The 23,510-nt window shown below is 28.1% G+C and overlaps 1 protein-coding gene across 1 annotated transcript in view; it reads right to left on the bottom strand.

Annotated features, from left to right (window-relative positions):
• The window catches only part of LOC106689486 (retinol-binding protein pinta), a 45,203-nt gene extending 28,814 nt beyond the window's left edge, over positions 1–16,389 (bottom strand). The window contains exon 1 of the mRNA XM_014434461.2: positions 16,260–16,389. The gene's annotated coding sequence lies outside the window, so the exon portion shown is untranslated. The remainder of the gene's footprint in view (positions 1–16,259) is intronic.
• Between the last annotated feature and the right edge of the window lie 7,121 nt (positions 16,390–23,510).

Raw genomic sequence — 23,510 nt, 5'->3', positions numbered from 1 at the left:
TATTTAATTTTAGTCCTCGAAATGCCAATTGAAATTACTAATGTATTTTTTAAAAATAAAAGTACTATTAAGCAGGAGGTTTTATAAATAAATTAATTAATATGAGATTATTATGTTTAATTTCAATTACTGCAAATATACATTCGACGATGTTTCTTTAGTTCAGAAACCTATGGGCTATGTTTATAAATATTTGTGTGACATTGTCTACGCTTTAAAAGAACTTGTAAAACATTTCTTCCCTTTGGTTTTTTTAGTTGTGATATGAATATTGAGGATGTTAGTTCCAGTTTAAAGTTTTATAGTCCGCATACTGCCATAACATACGGGCCCAATGCCATTCTTTTATCATTACTTTGACCTAGCTATTGCACATTGCTGCGTTGTCAAGGTAAATGGGAGGACATGTTTTATGTCCTAAACGTGATACGTTAGTTCTTCCGCTGTTTGGACCAATCATGCAATTTTTCAGCCAGCAGAGTTGTACGAAAGTTTCAACTTACAACTAAAAACTAAACCTAAATTGGCTGTAGTTTTTATGAACACTAAAACTAACTGTTTAGTTGTTATCCGTGTTGTTTTTTTTTTACGAAGTCTTAGCTAATAATAAGTTAGTTTTAACTGTACGATTTATTTTTAAGATTTCTAAATAAATTAAGGTTCCCTTATATGTTTTCAGAGGTGCTGAGAATGAAACTAGAATCGATTTTATGATCACGCGCTTATGTATCGATTTATTTAGTTCAACCAAACTGAACTTATTTAGTTATAAATATTCTTGTTCCTCTGATTTGTCTTAAAAACCATGGAAATCGTAAGGGAGATTCCCTTTTCTGGGTCGAACTTATAACATAGGCAGGACCTCGATTATGAATTAAAATATACACATTTATATATAAAACTGAGGTTTATTTTTATTTTTAACCTATTGATTCAAAATTACAGAATAGATTCAAGAAAGTATATCTGATCTTATAAATAGCCCTCAAAAATATTGCTGTTCTAGAAGTATAATGGCGTAACTGTAAATTTTGTGAAATTGACGTTTTTAAGCCCACCAACACAATAAAGTATCAATTTCATAAAATTTTACAGTTCCGTCATCATTATACTTTTGGAGCTGTGTTATGTAAAATATTATTTATTAAAATTAGATGTTCAGACTAATTGCCATTGAAGATTATTAAGTTATTAATTTAAAAATTATTTGAAACTAAATAGAAATATTTGGTAAAATGTAATAAAATAAAGGTAAGTTGGTTGCTGACCGTAGATCTTATTTAGTTGAATGAACCAATGAACTTATTTAGTTCATTTTTGGGCATTTAAATAATATTTAGGAGCTTAAATAATTTTTTTTTAGTGTCTACATACAATAAAATTCAATATAAAAGTAACCATAACTTTATAACAATAAAAATAAAAGTCAAGATTTTTTTTTTAATGTAACAAAACAATTTTTTTTATTTAAACAAAAACAAACCAAAATAACTAGAAAAAGAAATGTATTTTGCTTATATAAAAATAAAAGAAATATGGTCCGGGTGCGGTCAAAGAAAAACTCAAATAGTGATTAAACTAATTACCCCAACGTTTCGCCCCACTTAGGGCTTCATCAGGGCTAAAAAATATACCAACACTTAAATGATGCAAATATAAATGAACAAAGAGAATGAAAAATTAAAAAGATGTACAATGAACCGTAAAAAATAAATTAAGAATAAAAGATTATAGGAGGAGGATCTTTAGAAAAATCTATGGCCCCAGGAAAACACAAGAAGGTTACAGGCTAAGATCTAACGAAGAGATCTACAGAAAAATCAAAGACCTGGAAACTGAGATGTGAATCAAATGGCTGATGTTCTATGGCACATGAAGAGGATGAAGGAGGAATTAAAGAGACATAAAATTTCAGATACAACTGTCTAGATAGTGATACGTTTAGGAAACTATTGAGAAATCTCACCAATATTGGAAGAGGAAAAAAAAAGGGGTGGGAAGTGGTCCGAAGAAAGAAAAGAAAGGCAGTCGAGGATCATGAAACTGCGATGGGAAGAAAGAAAATCAAGACTCCTAAAGAAGCCTAACCATTGATATTCATGTGGTCCTTAGTGGCCGATACGTAATAATAATAAAAAAATAAAAAATGTATTGACTAATTTATGATTAAGTTATAAAATAGTTAAAGGTTATAGGGATTAAAGGTTATTCAAGTCTGAAAAGTATATTTTCTTCCTTTATTCTTATCCCCCTTTTTTAATCTCTTAGTTTGTACACTGTATTTTATCTTTCTTCTTTTTATCTGTTATTATTAATTGTCTATAACCTTTTTAGTATTCTTATTTAATTTTTACGTTTCATTGGACATCTTTTTAATTTTTTCATTTACTTTGTTCATTTATGCTTACATCATTTAAGTGTTTGTATCTTTTTTAGCCTAGATGGAAGCCCTGCAACGTGGGTCCAAATGTTGGCTCATAAATAGTTTAATCAATATTCGAGTTATTATTTGACCGCACCTGAACCATCTTCCAGTATATTTTGGTTTTAGTTCTCTGGTTGCCATACACAGACTTAATAACGCAATACATAAATAGAAAAGCATTGATATATAATGAAAGGAAATTTATTTTTAGAAAGTCATAAGGCTTGTACAAGGTCTATAACTATGGCAAAGCAGCTTTTTATAATTGAGTCACGAATTCATATATTTGCAAACTGAGAGAAAATATTTTACTAACAGACAAAAAAAAAAGTAATTAATACATTCATAGCGTTCAGGGAAAGAACTTGAATGTAAAAGCGAAGGACGCCAGTGGTTTTACAACTTACTAATTACCTCCATGTTCCACTTTGTTGCGTGCCAGTAGTTACTAGATAAATGGAAAAGGTTGATCGATTAGATCGCGTTGTAATTTATTTTTCAAAGGATGTGTGTTTTTGACATGAGCAAATAAATCTTGAAAACTTATTTTTATAAAATATTATAAGTGTTATGACTGAATTTTACTATAGTAATAATTGCTAATTAATAATACCCCCTCGATTGTATAACAAATTTGTATAGAAATTAGGATCATAACACAAAAAAAAAAAATAAACAAAAGTTTTTCAACGTTTATTTTTACAATACTAAAAATACAGCTCACTACTTCAGGACATTTCGGCATATATTCTACAACAACATATCAAAACTCAACAAAAGATACAAAATTATTTTGGCATAGTAAGATAATAAGATACAAAACGGTAAATTAAGGTAGGGGTAAAATTATGTAAAAATAAGTGAAAAAAAATTATATACAAATTAAAGAAAATAAGAAATAAAATTGTATTAATATAAAATAAACAATGATGAGAATATAAAAAATTGCGCAAACTTTAAGTTTAAAAATGAACAGGAGACGTAATAATATGTAAAAATAGAAAAGTACAAAAAAATTTGTTTCCATTTTTTTCTAAGCTGGCTTCGCCTTCATTACCTAATAATCCTCCTAGGAGTCAGAAAAGAAGATGATCTCCAGATCTTCTCCTTTAGAAATGTTATTGGAGTTCTATCAATCAAATAAATAAAAATTAATATATAAGCTTCAAGAAATCACAATCGAGTTTTGATGGCTGTTAGGGGACGGAGGTGAGCAAGCAGCAATTGGAGGTGTCGGCTTCGAACCTTTGTGTTTACTAATCTTTCGAGATCAAATTATTGAATAATTTTTAAAAATAAAAAGTCTCTTAAAAACATATCATTGTAAGAATGTAGTATGTAGATTCGAAGAAACAAAGACTTGAGGCTCTTAGTTACCATTAAATTTATTAAAATACATTTTAAAAAATCTCAGGTTGATTTTTACCAGACAACTGGTTCAAATTTTTCACTAAGATTTTCACTTTCCTATCAAGATCATCCAAACCTATACTGGCATTGATTAATTATGCTCGGAGGCCTGCTTCGCCTGACCGTGACAACTGACCGGTGATACTGAAATCTTGGTTCTCGAAATAGGCTGTTGCGTCAGGGATAGATAGAAAGGCATTTCACGAATTTGATTCGTCGGACATTAAGTGTTTGGAAACGCATAATTGAGGGGTTAGCAATAGTAAAGAGGTAGCTCCGTATTTGGCCGTAGTTCCAACATTGTCTGCTAGATTGGACCACTTGACTAATTGCAAGATACATGTGCATCAATGAAGTAAATTGTATCTATTTTCATCTTTACGAAACTGTAAAAGAAAACCTTTGTGTAGCCCATTATCCTGATGACTTAAATTAATTTATATAATCATGAATTTATTTATTCATTTATTTTAAAATGAAATACGTTCACGGATTTGATATCAGACGCTAGTAAATTCATTTACTAAAAAAAATGTATAACTGAGACAGTCTGGAGATCCAGCAGTGTTTGGAAATACGGTCTCAGGATACACCTGGAGTTTCAGTTGAAGTAAGACCGTCTTTTAAGTGAGATCTTAGAGAGACGGTAGGATCTTCTTCTGACCGTCCTCGACATCAGGTAGAGGTGAGCTTCATGAGACCTCGAGACAACAGAAAGCTTCATACCCAACTAAACTATTGAATTTGTAGAAGAAATTACGGTTTCAGACACTTGGAGAGTCTTTGTATGTTTTGATTTTTTTATATTGTTGCGTGCGAACTTCAGACAATCCATTTTTTGCTGTTATAACTGAGATGTTTAAGTTGCCCGGCTGTCAATATCGCCAACATACTCGGCGATCGTTGCTTTTCTGTAGTTTTTGCCGACTGCGTATATATTGAAAATAGAACTGGTGAAGGGACTGCTTCTTGTGGTACTACGCAAGTCAATGGTAAGGATCTAAAATACTCACCTCGAATCCACATAATGACTGTCCTGCTGATAAGAAACGAGACGATAGCACCGTAGGGCTGTTCTGGGCGTTCGTATCTTTGAGCTTAGGGCATAAAATGCCTGGAGTCACAGAGTCGAATGCCTTGGTGCAGTCGATGGAGAATGACCTCCATGAGGCCGTTGCCTCTTTCTTGTTGAAGATGGTACTCAACTCAGTCTGGAGCTTCATGAGATGGTGCTCTGTACTAAGGTGGGTTTGAAACACGTTCTGCTCCTGAGGAATTATGGAATATTTATCAAGGAATCTCCGAAGGTTATTCAGGATCATCGTTTATAGGGTTTTTTTTAAGCCCGATAGAACTTGAAATTGTAAAAAATAAAACAAAAAATTAAATTGTAATCAAAATTTTTTTTTTATTCGAAAGATCAATACGTGACATTAACATTTGAAAATGATTTCGGGCATATGGGCACCGCGGCTGTTCTTGACGAAGCGCATTCTGTAAAATTGTGTTCAGCGATGAGGCGCATTTTTGGCTTAACGGGTTTGTTAATAAGCAAAATTGCCGCATATGGTCGTGCGATTTGACACCTCTCGATTATTTCCTGTGGGGCTACGTGAAGTCACTGGTTTATGCTGATAAACCAGCAACAATTGACGCCTTGGAGGCCAGCATTGTTCGTGTTATTCGTGACATACGGCCAGCAGTGCTCGAAAAAGTGGCCCAAAATTGGACGTCCAGAATGCGCTTCGTCAAGAACAGCCGCGGTGCCCATATGCCCGAAATCATTTTCAAATGTTAATGTCACGTATTGATCTTTCGAATAAAAAAAAATTTTTGATTACAATTTAATTTTTTGTGTTATTTTTTACAATTTCAAGTTCTATCGTGCTTAAAAAAACACCCTATACATATCACATTTATACCAGGAGCCCTATTCTTATATTTCTTCTCAAGATGACTTTGTGCCGTTTTGGTGAGACGAATATATAGTTGTTATTCCTACAGAACAGAGTTTACTAGAAGAAGAGACTTAAGTTAATGAAATCCTCCAACGTTGAAAAAAATAGCTATAATTGAAAAATGGGCTTAAATTTTAAGTGTTATTTTGAGTTTCCGTAAAAAAAGCTCCATTCTTTTAAGCTTCCTCCTGCATCCTTAGAAGAGGATAGTGGTATTGAGATGGCCCAGTGTGATTGTTAATGCTAATATGTTTATTATAAAAATGAAATTAATGTCAAAATTTGAAACTGGATTTTTTTTATTTATCAAAATCATATAATTCTCAGCTTGTCCCATATTCCTACAGATTCCTCAATTAATTAGTTAATAAGTATATGCTCTAGTAGAGAATGTACAAGGATGACCTGGATTAATCATCTCTAGTCCTTCTCTAGTTCCTTCATCTTTATTTTTGTGTCCTGATGATGCCTAAATTGGCAAATTAATTAATTTGCATATTTACTGGTATCAAAGAGGCTAAAAAACAATTTTTTGTTATCTTCTAATTTCATCCAAACAATATGCCTTTTAATTCTCTTTATTGTGTTTTTGTTCTATTTTATTAATTAATCAATAGTTTTATATTAAAAAAAAAACTTAGCGAACACAAATGTTCGATGCCGACACACTCGCTGCTTACACACCTCCGTCCACTGACCCTAGTCAGTATCTAAATCTGCAAGGACAACCTTAACGCAATACCTACGTAATCCCGGTCAACAACTCGGACTTTTACCCGTCTTTTTCTGTAATTTACAAAAAACTCAAATGTTTTATTACAATGTTTACTATAAATTCTTGATAATTATATGAGTTTTCTTATGTTAAACTTGTAATGAATTATTCTCTCTGGTGTGTATTAGTTTTTTTAATTGTCATAAAATGGCTTTTGATTTCGCCTGCTTGATTTCATTAACAGTACGACGGTGAAAGTTGTTTTGAAAATCCAGCATTAGAGTCTTAGCAGACTGTTTAAGTAAGGATAAGACCAAACTGACTTTCTGAAAAAAAGATGACTCGAGTTCTATCAATGAGTAGATTAGAAATCCGTATAATTCCATTGTACTTTAGTTGTATTTTTTAGTTAATGCAGTTGTAAATATCAATAAATCTAATATATAAAAATAAATATTTATTTTTTCGTACTTTTCGCGCTGCCATACCGTTCATCCAATTGCGATGGGGCGTTTTGCTAAACGTTCAGGATTTCCCCGGGGAGGTTATAAGCTATTCCGATTTCTCTGGTAAAATAAAAAAAAAAATTATTTACAAAATCAAGCATTTTTAGCGCGTAGCTCAGAAAGTGTACATTTTCTTCATGGTTATTATATGCCAATCGATTTGTCTCTTTCTGAACAATAAGATAAAAATAATACAGACTATATTAGATGATTTTTTATTCACTAAAAATTAATAAAAAAACATGAGGATATCAGTAATGTAGGTAAAAATAAATTTTTTGACGAAAAAGCTTTCGTTTATAGCGAAGTCTGAAACCTTTAAATATCATTTTTCAAAGTAATTACAATTTATAAATTTTTGAATTTAATTTATTTGGAAGTTGTTATTTTTTGGCGGTGTTCATTGTTCATATAATCTTTCATAACTCCACTCCATCCTATCCAATTTTCATGTTGATATAACTGTTTGAAATATCTGCTCCCTGCATTTACAAAATTTATATTTAATACCCTTAAATATAAATAAAACTTTCAAATAATTAAAAACTTTTGAAACACTTTATTTTAAATCTCTGTTTATTTAGATCTGGTTTATTCCCTTTGATGCAGTTTACAGAGCCCTAAACCACTGCCAAGTTTAGTGCAGATTGGTTGTGTTGTGTTGAAGTTATTTCTATTTTTTACCACATATCTTTATTATATAATGTTATTTACCGCTATAAGCTAAATAAATATGTAATAAAAAATTAATTAAATCATTAATCCGATGTGTAAATACCTAAATATATTAATTTATATCAAACTTTCTATTGTATTCAATTAATTTACCTACATCCTTAAATTTAGAAATGGTTCAGTAGGATTTTTAATTTCTATAATTCCAGCAGATATTTTGCAGTTCAGTAACCACAAACGATTATGAAAACAGTAAATTTGTGTGATCATAACGACCTATGTGGTTTTAACGCGTACGGTCTATCTTAGCCTGGTATTATTATTTTTTTAAATATTATTTTTGTATATATTTTTTTTTTATTTTTACATATATTTCTTAATTTTTATATATATATTTATGATTTATCAAATTTTTTTAATGTATATTTATATATCTATCTATCACTACTATTTTATCAATTATTTTCATCATTTATATGACGAGTTTATATTCTATTTATTTAAAATGAATATTAGTTGTATTTCGTATTTTAGTTGTGTTAAAAAGTAAAAAGAGGGGAATAATAAGGGGGGGAGAGAGAAAAGGAGAGAAAAGAGAAAAAGAAAAAAAAGAGGGATTGACCAAAAAAAAATTAATAAACTATAGAAAGAAGAAAAAAAAATAATTAAAAAGATTAAAAGATAAAAGAACCAAAGCGATGAAACAAAAAGAAAAAAAAAGAAGATAATTATACGATATATATATATATATAATGTTTATCAGGTAAATAGTTTTGATATATATATATATGAGTATATATAGTATAAGCACATGTTATAAGTTTTTGTTGACTTTGGTTTTATAGCAACCTGAAGATGGGGGATATTGCCGAAACGTTGTTGTTGATTATATGAAATAAAATAACACAATTAAACAAGGAAGATTTGTGTCATTCACCAAATTCAATTTAATTCCAGAAAATCTTCCTGTAGAAGATTATTAATTTAAGAAAAAAAAAGGTCATATACTATTATTATATATTGTGTTATTATATATGCCTATATGTTGGAAGATTCAAAATAATTGTAATTATAAATATAAATAAAAATAATTGTGATTAGATTTGAATAACTATGCCCAATGAACTTGAGCACCACATCTTTATTATTTTTGAATAAAGTTTCTCTCTTTCTCTAGACGTACTTAGCTTAGATTTATTACTATTTTCCTCATGGGTCCTGGAAATATTCCAATAAATATGCGTTGTATAAAAGTCACGGAAAGCTATAACCTGTTGCAATTCAACAAGAGTAAACAAGCATTATGGATGTGTGGTGCTTTATTCTCGATCCCCCATCAAGGACAGAGAGGCGGAAACAGATGTCACCTTCTAGCGTGTCTCACCTAGAACGTGTTCGTGTATTCAGTAATTTGTCCCATAATAATAATAAATATTTAAGTATTGCATTTATTACAGAGTTCAATAATAATGTAAAATATTATATTATAATTATCAAATTATCTCGAGTACCAAGAAGGCAAATCATTAATTAAAAAAAATCTTTGAAAGTTTTATATTTATAATTGTTTTAATTAGAATTATCTTACAACTTTTTACAGACCTTAAAATATAATAATAATAATTTTTTTTAAATAAATAATTTAAATTCTATCCATTATAGTCTCAAAACCTTTATTTCTTTTATAAGTCCGACGTTTCGGCCAATCCGGCCATCTTCAGGGACAATCTACTACAAAACAGCTTTTATTACATGTATGATCCTACAAACATATCAAAATACTTAACATTATTATTTATAATTTACCTTACCTTAATACAACTTTGAAATTATATAATTTAAAAAACTCTAAACTCCATGCAGGCTATTCTGCCCAGGTCAAAACATCAATTTCTATGAAACATTAAAAACAGGTAAAAGATATTTTTTTTGTTAATATGTATATCCCACATATGTTTAATTACCTAACTAGTCAATATTCACTTAAAACAAAATCAAATTCATTTATCAGAGACACTATTCCTTAAAACTTTTATCACAACAATGCTTGTAACCTTCCTCCACTCAGTTCAAGCATTTGATGCAATTGAAATTGATGCAATTGACACCTCCTGGTCTTAGTGAGGAAAATGCTCAAATGAGAATAAAAATGTTACGTCAAGAGTGATATTGGTGAGAGAAATCCTCATCTTACCGTTGCGAGGAGGACAGAGCAAAACTAAATTGAGTATAGGTGGTGAGGTAAAAGAGAAAATAAAATAAACAAGCGGACAAAAGTATAAACTAAACAAATGAAATGCTAGGAAAATATAGACGTTTTATTTACAATTCATTTATTTATTTATTATTTTATTTATGATTTATTTCCCAATATAACCAAAATGCTCAAGGGTACACCTCTCCCGGATTGAAGATTAAAAACAAAATTTAAATATAAAAATTTCGATTAATGGAAACGGGCCTTCACTGTCGCAACAAATACTGAGAACTATCACGCTAGGCCTAATATTGCTATGACAGTAAATATCGTAATTGCATTTCAGTTTACATGGCAGTTTCTACCGTGGCAATGAAATACTACAGTGAAGACGGGTTTTAACGTGGCAGTAGCTTCACTTCTAAAACATTAATGCCACCAATCATGGTATATCAATGGAGGTGGTACTCTTCGGTTGTTTCCGAAGTCCTTTAACTGTTGGGTTAGAGTTTTCTTCCACAGCAAGCTTAAGTTGAACGTCGTCAATTGCTGGTGGAGTTCTTCTTCTGGGTTGGATTAGATTAGATTTTTATTCAGGGCTATCAACATCTAGGTTATTACACCCTTTTTACTTTATTTATCTTCTTGTCTTTGACATTTTATAGTTGAATGTAGACTATTTCGTTTTTAGACTGGTCGATATTAGTGGATTATATTTTAGTATAAAGTTGAGTTTCTTTCAGAAATTTTATTATTTTGTCTATGGATTCTGCTGAGTCTTTAAGGGCCAATTCTCTTGTACGAGGAATTTTATTATTTTCGTGGGCTTGACGAAATGATGAGCATTCTTCAATTATATGCTTTATCGATAATGGGGAATGACAGGTTTGGCATATAGGCTGGTCCTCTTTTGTGATTAAGTGGAGGTGTGTTAATTTGGAATATCCTATTCTTACTCTTGCAACAACCACTTATTCTCTTCTGGTCCCCTTATGGCACTTGTCCACTTTTGTGTGTTTTTTTTTAAACATTTCTTAGTTTATTGGTGAGTGGTACGTCAGCCCACATTGAATCCCAACTTTTTCGGATTCTGTTCCTTATAAATGCCTTTATGTCTTTCGGCTCGTAAATTTAGAGTGGTGGAACGTTCATTGTAGCAGCCGCTTTAGCCGCCTCTGGGTTGGTTGTCCAAACCTGTGTCACCAGAAAATTATTTTTCAAACCACCGATGAATGATCCTTTCTTTACGACACACTTTCCTGAACGCCGTGGTAATATTTCTTGCAGTTTGGGCTCCTGACTGTCCAAAGTTAAACTCATAACAAAAAATACTCGAAATTGGCTTTTTTTCATGGTCATATTTGATGACATACTAAACAATGTGCAATCAATTAGAATGACAGTAAATATTATTAAATAAAGAGATGATTAATAACGACGTACTATAATTTATAAACAATAAATTCCACCTTCAGAAGTAATGAAACGGAAATTTCCTATGAAATAACCCAACAACAAATTTCGGAAAACGTTTCAATTTTTGTTTTTTACATAATTAACGGAAATTTGTCTTCTTGACGTCACCTCTCAAAACTGTCAAGTTTTTTCAAAGAAATTTTTTATTTTCCTTCTCTTTTGATTATTGTAGTTATTTAGAAATATTAAATATAATTAGCACCATTTGTTAATTAATTTTTGCATCTCTGTTTTTATATACTTTTTATTCATTAAGATTAATCATTTCCATCATTGTATCATAAATTTTTAAAACTTTTTTTATAGCTAATAAACAATTATTACATCTAATTTCTTTTATTGTTTCCCAGTTTATTAAGGATTCAATGTACTACTTTGGAATAAATGATCCGTTTTAATTATCCTTATTCTATTTCGGTTCTCTTAAACTGTATGAAGCATGAACCATTTATGTTAGAAAATATATATATTTTTATTAAGAGATAAGTATATTATTTTTATTTATAGGATATATTTTTTCTTTACATTGTATACTGGTGCCTTGAAAATTTATATTTTTTATGTTAATTCACCAAAAAATTTAAAATTTTAGATTTTTATTGTTATTTGCACGTTGCTAAATTTAGTTTAGTACCTAAATGTTGCAAAATACTTGACGAAAATTGTATTTTTATTTTTTTCAACTCTTAGCATAACTAACTTTAACATCACGAAATGTATTCCACAAAAATGGCATAATCACACTAAAGTTTTGGAATTTATAATTTTTAATTTACACCTAATGAAACAAATGAATAGTATAAATGGATCGAATTTATTATACATGAATGAGTACACAATTTTAAAATGTTTTCTTCATAAAAATTATACTTATCATTAAATAACTTATCTTATTTTTCACTGAAACTCAAATGATGTTAAAAAATCCATACCTAAATTATAATAATTAATATTATATATTCTTTAGAAATACTTCATTTTAAAATTAAATAATTGAATTGAGTTTTTTTATTTTACTTAAAAAACATTTAAAGAACAGGTTTTGGCTACATCTGCTTACAGTTGCTTAGGTCAGACCGATTCGGCTCGTGAGAGTGTGTGAAATGAAAAGTTTATCACGGCTGTCTTTATTAAATATCAATAATAAATATTGCCGAATTTAGATAATAATTTAAAAAAATTAATAAATAGAAATATTGATATAAAAGTCAGTTAACATTATATCCATCGGAAAAAAATAAAATAAAATATTTTTTTAAAAAACAAAACACCTATTCATTTAAACAACATTGTTGTTTACTAAATGAACTGTATTTTGATATTCATAAGGTTATTATAATATTGTAATTAATAATTTCTTGTTTTATGGTTAAATTATTTTAATAATGATTAATCAATTTAATATACTAAGTATTCCTAATTAAATATTCTAAAAATTGAAAAATATAGAAGCAGATTTTATTTAAAGTTTATAATTTAATTTATAAAATATTTAATGCAAGCTAGAAAAACATTTCCGTGGATACGTCTGGGAAAATAAATATAATTAAAAATATCAGTAGACAATTTCCAATATTGTGCTTACATTTAAATTTATTGACATCGATTTATGGCAATTTTTTTTTTTTTATATAAGTAAGAACCTGATGATTTAGGTTAGCTCAAAAAATAATAGTTATAAATAAATCACGTGACAAAATTCGTACAAAAAATAAATAAGAAAACTCATCTTATCTTCTAATTTAAATATTAACAAATACAAAAAGTCGAAAAAATCTCTACTTTATGATTTGTAAAAAAAAAATATTTTTAATAATTTTATTTTTATACACAGTTTATTTTTAACTAATTGACTCAATAAGTGTTTAGGAACATAATCTATAATTTATTCCTCCTGTTTGCTTTTTATTCAGGGATTAATTTTATCTGAAACCAAATCCCTCAAATTTACTTAAAGTAACCCACAACATAAATAATTAAAAAAAAAAGTATAATTTTCAGTCATGACTAATCTATTCTTACAATTAGCTCATCTTATTAATATTTATATTTGTTTCGTACTTTTTCTAATAATATTTTTAATTTATTTAACGTCTTTTTAATTTAGAGAAGAAGAATTAAGTGATATTAATCCAGAAACTTTTTTCCAAATTCATATTTACGAAAGCTTATAAATAAATTACAAAAATATTATTAATACATACTATAGTGATATTTTGAAAACTGAGTACTGGGAACATGTTTGACAGCATGATATTTATCCAGAACGAATAATGAGCGAATTCTTTCCAAAATAAAATTATTTTTTTTTTAAATAAAATCCTTGACGATTGATTGGAACTATAAAAATTCAATTAAATCAATCTTCTCATAAACCTTAAAAAAAAAAAAAAAAAAAAAAAAAAAAAAGTAAAACGCAAGATAATTTGGAAGGCATTGAAAGAGATCTCTAAAACTTTCGTATCCTTCAATATGTTTAAGGTATCAATGGACCACAAAAAAAAAAATAAAATAAAATAAAATAAGCAATTCCTAAAACAGTCAATCATAAATCTTTATTATGTTATTAAAAAATATCTTATATTTTCAAAATTTTAATAAAGTTTAAATCAATGAAAACCTACAGCTATAATAAAGAAGTATGCAAACATTTTAGTTATACAATTAATTCATGTTATACTTGCCAGTATTATACGACTCAAAGACGACTTTTAAAAAACTCCTTGATGTTTCCAATTGAAAATAATTGTTACAAATTTTAAATACGATTGAATCATTTACGTAACACTCCCATGACATAAATACTTAAATTTTAAATTTTAATTTAAAAGGAAACATTAAAGCTTTCTTCATAAGGTGTGAATAAATTTATTAATTTTTAATAAAAAAAACATTTTTCAAACCTTATTAATTGTATCATGATGTTATATTCTAATTCTAGCTATATATTAAAATATTTTTCATTTTTTTCCATTACATAACGATTTCGTCTTCTTGGCTTAGAAGAAGAACGTAAGGAGCCAGAAATTTGAAGACACTTATATTTTTATGCTATAAGTTCCTTTTTCCTTCTCTATATAACTATTTATTGGGCCAACAATATAATCCTAACATATTTATATAAAATATTATGGTATATGAGCTATATAAACAGTTTAAAAAAAGGAATAGAAAAATATTTGGAAAATATGTTGAAAGATTATGAGGCCTGTCAAATTATTGTGTCGTTATTTAAATGTTGGTTCTGGAATGAATTCTTTAATGGTACAATTAATTTATAAATTATTTTTTTATTAAAATTAATAAAAACACTTTTCTAATACTCTTTTTAAGGTTTAATACTGCCTAAAATTTTTAATTATTAATACAATTGTTTATTTTTTTATTTTTATTTTTTTTGCATTACACAAAATGTTTCCTCACGTATTAAATCAAATATAAATAAACTTAAAATAAAAATAAAATCATAATAATTTGATAGTATGTAGTAAAATATTGAATTTAAAAAATATTATAAATTCAATTAATAACTCAAAAAAATTTTACATCATTTTATTTATTTTTTTTAAATCACTTTCTAAATCTCATTCTTCTGAGGCAGTATTTAAGTTAAAACAGGTTTCACAGGTTTAATAAAAGTATTTTCGCTAATTCATAACAAAACAAACAAAAAAAAATATTTTATATTATGAAAGGAATATGGTCCGGGTGCGGTCAAGAAAAACTCAAATAGTAGAAATATACTATTTTAATGAGCCAACGTTTCGCCCCACGTTGCAGGGCTTCTTCAGGGCTATTTTGACGTCAGTCACAACTAAAATGCATTATATTATATTTTTAAAAAACATATTTTCTATTTTATGCTATTACTCTTTCAAATTCTATTATTGAATGTTCATACTAATTTATTTTATTTTAATTTTCTACATGTTACCCGGAAAATAAAAAATATGGGTTATCAATACAGGTTTTGCAAACATATGTTAATTTGATAGACTTCGTGATAATCTTTCAGTAGTCCCCTAATTTTGTTTTTTTCAAAAAAATAATATTTTAATTTTTTAAATCGTCATTAAATTATGTTTTATTAAAAAATTATTATTCTCTAATACACCTTTGAAAACTTTAAATAATATAAAAATGTAGTATTGAGGTATTGAGAGATATTGAATTTGCAAAATATTATGAATTTAATAGATTACTCAAATGAAATTTTAAATAATTTATTTATTTTTTATTTTTCAAACTCGCTCAGAAAACAATTCTTGAATTCAATAAGTAGCATCAATTAAATTTTTAATTTTTTATTTAATTTTTATGTTTTTTACCTTTCACCTGATATTTATTTTACATATTATTATTATTTTATTTCTATACAGACTTGGATAAGGTAAATAAATTTAACTGACTTCAGGTTAATCTTTTAGTATTTTTTTTTTTATCGAATTAATAACTTATTATTTTTAATAATGTCATTAAATTATGTATTATGAAACAATTATTATTTTCTAATACATTTATTGTAATTTTAAGCAACATAAAAAAGTTAAATAAAAATATTCTAAATTCAATGGACTACTTTAAAAAAAAATTATATATTTTTTTTTTCGAATTTCTGCTTATTAAAAAAAGTAAGTCGCACAAATTAATATTTTTTAAAATTATTTTTTACTCTTCACTTCCTGTCTGCAATTTATTATTTTTTTTTTTTTTTCAATTTTCTACATGTTACACTTATCAAGAATGATTTTGCTAACATAAATAAATTTAATCTATTAGTACTAGGCATTGAATTTTTTATTTTAAAAAAAGTAAGCAGTTATTTTAAATAACTTCGTTAAATTATGTTTTATTAAAGAATTATTAATGTTTAAGTAAGTTGTAATATGGTACTCACTGCCAGTAGACAGTAACAGTATAGACGAGCTGCTTGCTAGTGGCGACCTGTCGGACGATGGAGTGGTGTGTGCCCGACTCCTGGCCTATCAGAGTACCCTACCCCTCCACATGTTATCCTCCACTCAATTATTTCGACATTGGATCGTACGGGGTAGAGTAACTTCATTAAGATGGCGAACAAAAGACCTGTCTTAGGCACTCGAATAGAAAGTGGCACTGTTTGCTATTCAGAAAATGTAACCACCATTACCGACATCGAGATGTCGAAAAAAAATAAAAATCTTAACCGATTCACCTAATGTAACAACATTTCAAGAAAAAAGATCTTTTATGAATATTTTTGTACAACATGAATATTAAGATGTCATATCATATCGTTGCTCTACAACCAAACAACACTCATTTAGTAATTCACACTTTTCAACTGTTATTAAATCTTTAAGTATTTTACTGTTAAAAGAATTTAATTCTTAAAAGAGCCTTTATATCATGAGTTATTTGAAAAAATTGAAAAAAAAATTTAGATACAGGATTAATTTAAGATTTAAATATAGAAAGAATTTTAATCTGTAAACCAAAAGAAGGAAAGGGCTAGTCACCAGGATGGTTTCAAACGTGACGTCATTTAGACATAAACCAACAACACTATCTTAGCGATCCACACTTTTCAGCTCTTTTTAAATTACTACGTCTTTTTCTATTGAAGGAATTTTTATTTCAAAAGAATTTCCTTATCGTTTTCCAACTGGAAGGCGAAATATTTACGATTTTAGTTACTTTAGATACTTTAAATAGGGTATTTGACGAAATAGAAACAATAAATAAATTTTATTATTTTTGCCATTCAATTTTATTACTTTATTACTGTCATTCAACTTATTATTGAAACGTAATCATGTATGTTTTAATTAATATAGATACAGAATTAATTTTCAGGATAATTTAGGCATAACCTAACAACGCTTATTTACCGATTCCCATTTTCTTTTTAGCTGTTTTTAAATTATTACGTATTTTTCTGTTAAAAGAATTTTCATTTTAAAAGAATCTCTATATCTTTTTTCAACTGGAAGGCGAAATCAATACGTTTTAATTACTTTATGTAATCACAACAAGGTATCTGAAGAAATAGAAAAAAAAATTCAAATTCATAATTTTCTTACCGACTGCCCTACAGTTTCATTTAATAATGTTACTCTTACACCTGTCAAACAGATCCGCTATCTTGGACTGCATCTGGGCAAACGCATAACCTGGAATCCTGGTTATTTTGCTGTTAAAATATTTAATTAAATAAGTGATTATCTGTTTAGTTACTTCAAGCAGTCTTTAGGAATAAATACAAGGTTAATGAACTTACAATTTGTATCATGCATTATACTTACACCGAAGTGACCTTAACAAAATATATTATATTATTTAGATTCAACATTAATTTTTGATCCCTTCAAACCAGCTTTAACCAAATGTTTCTAGTTTTGAAATCTTTTGGAATTTGGACAAACATTTTTTGCTGAGTTTTTATAGTAGTATCTTTGTAAATAGCTACTGCACAAAAACTACAAGGAATTTAACAAGCAATAGATAATTTCTTATATAACAAAGAAAGACACACAAAAAAAAAAAAATGAAATGAATTAAAATAACACTCGTGCTGAGTAGATAAGCCTACTGTATTATATGTTAATGTCAAAATGACGTCTTGCCAAAATAATATTATGTTCCCAGAGGCCTATGGTTTAGAACACTCGGCTATCTAAGTGAAGGCAATGTTTCACTTGTATGCATATATCATCCTTGAAATACGTAAGTGTGTATTATACGAATAAATAAATAAAGGTGGTTACAAAAAAAAATCCCAAATAATAATGGTGGCTTGATTTTTTGCGCGGCACTAAATTCAATTTTAATGCATAGTTTGAGAATAAATAGCGATTTTATAAAACATAAAATAAAAAATCAGAGGGATAGTCATTATCAGATGAACGATATAAGAAACTTTCCACAAAAAAGTAAAATACCATTTATTATGTATAATGGGGCTACTTATAATCGTTAGCTTAACATGCTAAAGCATGTTAAGTGGAGAAAGTTGTGTTAAATGAGGAAATATTTCCTTCTTTTACCATGTTAAAACGATATAACATATAACATGACTGAGAGTCTGTTACTAGGTCTGTTGAATGGAAAATGATGTGAAACAACAGACTAGCTGAGCTCGCCACCATTTTTTTTTATGTTGATAAAATATAATAAAATGTTGATTTTTGAAAAAATATGTTGCTGGAACCATAATACGTAAATATGTCCGTCAGCATTCAAAATAAAGGTGATTTAACTTACTATAATGTTGTTTATATCACGTGTCTTTGTAGGAGTAGTAGTTTTTATGAAATTCGCATATGAATATAAATTTAGCACATGAAAATTTGTTTGAATAACTATAAATCACTTTGTTTAAGCAAATATCATTAAAACTACTTCTCCTACGAAGATAAACTTCATAAACTACTTTATAGTCCATTAAACCAGCGCTATTTTAGTGCTATAGACATCTGTACGTCGAATGGTTTTTGAGACATAGATTTATCGAAATAAAACCACTAACTCCTGATTTTTCAGTGCATGTTTTATGAAATGTTGCTTTTCAAAAATATCTCATGAACTATTTAACGTAAATGGCTATATTAGGGCTCATAAGTTAGCAAATTTACTCTTATTCGAATAAGGTACGATTAAATTTTTTAGTTTTGTTGATAATTTTAAAGGTATAGCTCTGAAAGAAAAACTGATTTCTTTAATATGCAAAACAGCCGCCATTTTGTCATTCCCCTTATCTGTACTTAGCAGAATCATCTATTTTGACTAGTAATTTTATGTAATATTCATTAAAACAATAAAAAATTGGGGTTGAATAACTGCATTTTTTCTCCTCTTGGGCTCTTTTATTATTAAATATTATTAATATTATACCACGCTTGTAATTGATACAATTAATTGGAAACTCTATCCTCACGGAAAATCGCAATTCCATAACCTTGCCCTCCAGCCAGTACCGAAATATAATCCGAGATATATATATATATATATACATATAGTCTTGCTATTTGATAATATTGTACTAAGATCATAAAAAAAAATAAAACACATTTAAAAATCTTTTGATTATGACTTTTAAAAGGGTTATTCTTACATGAACGTTAGTTTAACATATTAAATCGTGTTTAACGGGAAACCTTGTGTTAAATAGTGTAGTATTTCCTTCTTTTAGCATTTTAAAACTGTATGAAATTTAACATTGTTAAGAGTTTGTTAATAGGTCTGCTAAATGGAGAATCACATCACTTAATAAACCAGCTGATCACCATTTTGTCTGTTGCTTTGTTAGGGTAGTAGCTCATAGATGGTGTTTGGTCTGTATTATTTTTCATTTGGACGTTTTTAAACTCTAATAAAGTAATGGATAAGAATTATAAGAAGGTAATAAAAAAAAAACAGGAGAGGAAACAAGGAACAGGTGAAATGGAGGAAAGATGATATAACGAAGCTGTTGGAGATTTTATTATTCTTACAGATTACAAGGTTACAAAACAAGTTGTCCATAAAATCCGCTAAGAGCTCCTGTGCATTTAACATGTAACGTTGGCTTACAATTAGGCTGCTCACATTCCTATACTTTTAACATTTAGCATGTTAAAATATTTTACATTTAACACATCATGAATACCCCTGATAGAATTAAAAAAAAACAACAGTAATCTACCTAAAAAGAAAAAAAAATCGTTCCAATAAATGATAAAACCGACGGTAAGTTTCCCTTCACGTTATTTTTATGTTATAATTAATTTTTTTTTAATTTATTTATTGATATTTACAACTGAACATAAAATACAACAAGTAAAATTGAATTAAGATCATAATGGTATGATACATACATGTGGGGAAACTACCCACTGGTAGTATTCTAAAACCATTTTTATAATATAAGGTCTTGAAGCCATCTTCTTTTCTTCTTTTGAGACGCCTCGAAGGATTGTCAGGAATGAAAGAGGAAGCAAGGTTAGAAACTAATGGGTTTTAGTGATTAGGGAGTTTATAATGGAACGATTGATATCTGGTTCAGGGTAGATCGGTTACATATGGAACATTAGGTTCTTTATGGATGATTTTATTTTATTAAAAAATAAAAATATATTTATTTAAACATTTTGACTAATTTAGTCCACTATAAAAATCATATCCCTAGTCATATTTTGTTTAATACTTCGGCCGCACTTTTTTTAAGCTCAAATGAAAAAAAATCTTTTAGTCATAAAGATTAGAGTAAAACATTTCCATTGTCAGGTCCACCACAAGCTATATCGAGCTTCTTATTTTTTAGAATTTTTCCAATTATGGGAAAGTTCAATGGCCGCTAAGAGAATAAAAAACACATTTGTCTGACCAACAGACAATAATATAAAGAATAAATGTAATTTATAAAATTATGTTTTAATTTTCCGATTTTACTAACTCGAAAGTTCCCCTTACACGAATATTATCATTGAATGTTAAATATATTTTAATATATCAGAAGTTTTCAATCAAAATATAATATATATAATTCTCAAAATTAAAGTTTCTGACGATAAATTAAAATTCAACACTAAAACTTTATTAAGTTTATTTCAAAACTTAAATTATCCCAAAATTGGTACTGTTGTATATGAAAATAATTTATTTAAAACCTCTTTTCTAGGAACTTTTTGATAGCGGATATGAGCAATGAAAATTACCCGAAAATTGGTTTCAATATTTTTTTCCTTACTCTGGAAAAAGAAAAACTCCTTTTATAGATAATGACCTTTAAATATATACATAAAATATGCAGAAAAAAATAATATGAGAAATTGGGACGAATTGTTCATTTTTTGTTTTGGAGAGTAGAATCACGGAAGAAAAGTTTATTGAATTAATTTACCCATCATTGCCATGTCAATTATTTCGGTAACACATGTAGCTAGTAATATTTCAAGGTTATTTTTAATTTATTTAATACCTGATTGTTGACTGCACTTAGGGATGTTACAAGTACAACCATCTAAACTTTCAACGAATGAAATTTTGAGCTGTTGACACTGTTTGTATATATGGCAATAGTAATTAAAATATTTTATATTCTAAAGCAATTTATGTTGCCAAACATTTACACATAAATGTTTAATTTAAAATGAATAAAACAAATGATGTTAAACTTTCAATTTTGTTCATTCAATTTATATGCGTCCTCAAATGCATCTTGCAATCGCGAAGCAATAACAAAACAATAAAAAATGTTATTTAGGATTATGGATATTAACTCATCATTAAAAAAAATAATTTATTGTATATATACCATATAATTATTAAAAATTATTTAACATTTTTTTATGAAAAATCGAAAATGGGCATCCGTTATCACAGTTTTTCGTCTTGTCCAAATCATCATAGGGTAAACTGAAAATAAAAAAAAAAATAATATAAATTAAATAAAAAGACGTACATAATTGTAATTGTAAATAACATAATTTTGGTATATATCATGCCTTATGCAGAATTTCAGCTTGTAAGCATTATTTGGATAAAAATTCTCTAAAATGTTGGAATTCCCCATCCAAATACGAAGGGGGAAAAAAAATGCTTACAGAAATATGAATTATTGGTCACTGCCAAGGCTAGAAAAATAATATTAACTCGATATGGTCTATTACCTGAGGATCCTTGAAATGACATCTATTACAAGTGAGTTTGCAACTTCGTCTTTGAGATTTCTCGCTTCACACATGATCCTTTCCAAGCATAGAGCTCCGTCGAAACCGAACCTATGTAAATAGGAACCATAAGTATAATTAAGTAAAACGAAGCTAAGGCATAAAAGAGAGTCAACCTGTCGTTAATTCAAGCCCAACAGGGTTAGAACATAAGACCTCTTAAAAAAAGAAAATAAATCGCACATCTCACATCATGATTTACAAAAGGAATAAAAGTAATAATATAGTTTAATCTCGGTAATCAGAATTGATTGCTTTAGAGTGATGTTCGAATTACCGAAAAGTTCGGATTTTAGAAAGGATTTGGGAAATGTTGTAAAAAAAAAAATTCAACAATATGAATGTACATAACTATTATTATTAATTTTTTTTTTACTTATTTTATTGGAAATTTCACAGTTTATTAATTATTATTTTGTTTTTTGTTTAGTATCCTGCAGAAAATGTTTCCCTGAACTTCTCAGATACTCCTCAGACGTAACAGTACAAGAGCCCAAGAGGAGAAACAAGGCAGTTATCTCACCCCAATTTTTTATTACTTTAATGAAAACTATTTATAATTACTAGTCAGAATTCATGAGTTTGCCAAGTATAGGTAGGGGGAATAAAAATGGCGGCTGTTTCAAAGCGATAAAAAAAAAAACATTAATTTTTCATTCGGAGCTCTAAATCTCAAAAACTACAGACGTCTATTAGCACTCAAATTAAAGCTAGTTTAATGAGCTATAAAGTAGTTCATGATGTTTATCTTCGTAGGAGTAGTCGTTTTCATGAAATTTTCTAAAATAAATTGATTTATAGTTGTTCGGACAAATTTTCTTTTGCCAAATTTACATTCATATGTGAATATCATAAAAACTACTACACCTGCTAAGATAAGTGTCATAAACTACTTTATAGTAAGTTAAATTTTCTTTGTTTTGAGTGTTGGGAGACATATGTGCATCTTATGGATCTAGATATATATTTTTTCTAAAATCCAACATTTTATACGAACAACAAGAAATTAGCATTTTGTGAGTTTATTTTGTCAAACATCATAAAAACTACAACTCCTACAAAGATAAACTAAATTAACTATTTTGTAGTAAATTTAACTAGCTTTAATTTGAGCACTGGCAGACATCTGTACGTCCAATGGTTTCTGAAATGAAGTTTTTCATAAATCAAACTTATTGTTCGAACAACTATAAATCAATTAATTTTAGCAAATATTATGAAAAATACTATTCCTACGAAGGTAAAGGTCATAAACTTCTGTATAGTCCATTAAACTAGCTTTAATTTGAGTGGTAATAGACATCTGTACGTCACATAGTTCCTGAGATATAGATTTCTCCAAATAAATTACCTAACCACTAATCTTTCAGATTAGATTTTTAAGAAATTTTGCTTTTTAAAAAGCTATATCTCGAGAACCAATGGACTTAAATAGCTCTTTTAGGGCTTCTATTTCAGTA

This window comes from Halyomorpha halys, unplaced genomic scaffold (assembly GCF_000696795.3).
Source record: "Halyomorpha halys isolate HHAL.00 unplaced genomic scaffold, Hhal_1.1 Scaffold1375.1, whole genome shotgun sequence".
NCBI lineage: Eukaryota > Metazoa > Arthropoda > Insecta > Hemiptera > Pentatomidae > Halyomorpha > Halyomorpha halys.
Note: the sequence above shows the minus strand (reverse complement) of the source record. Positions and strands in the feature narration are given on the sequence as shown.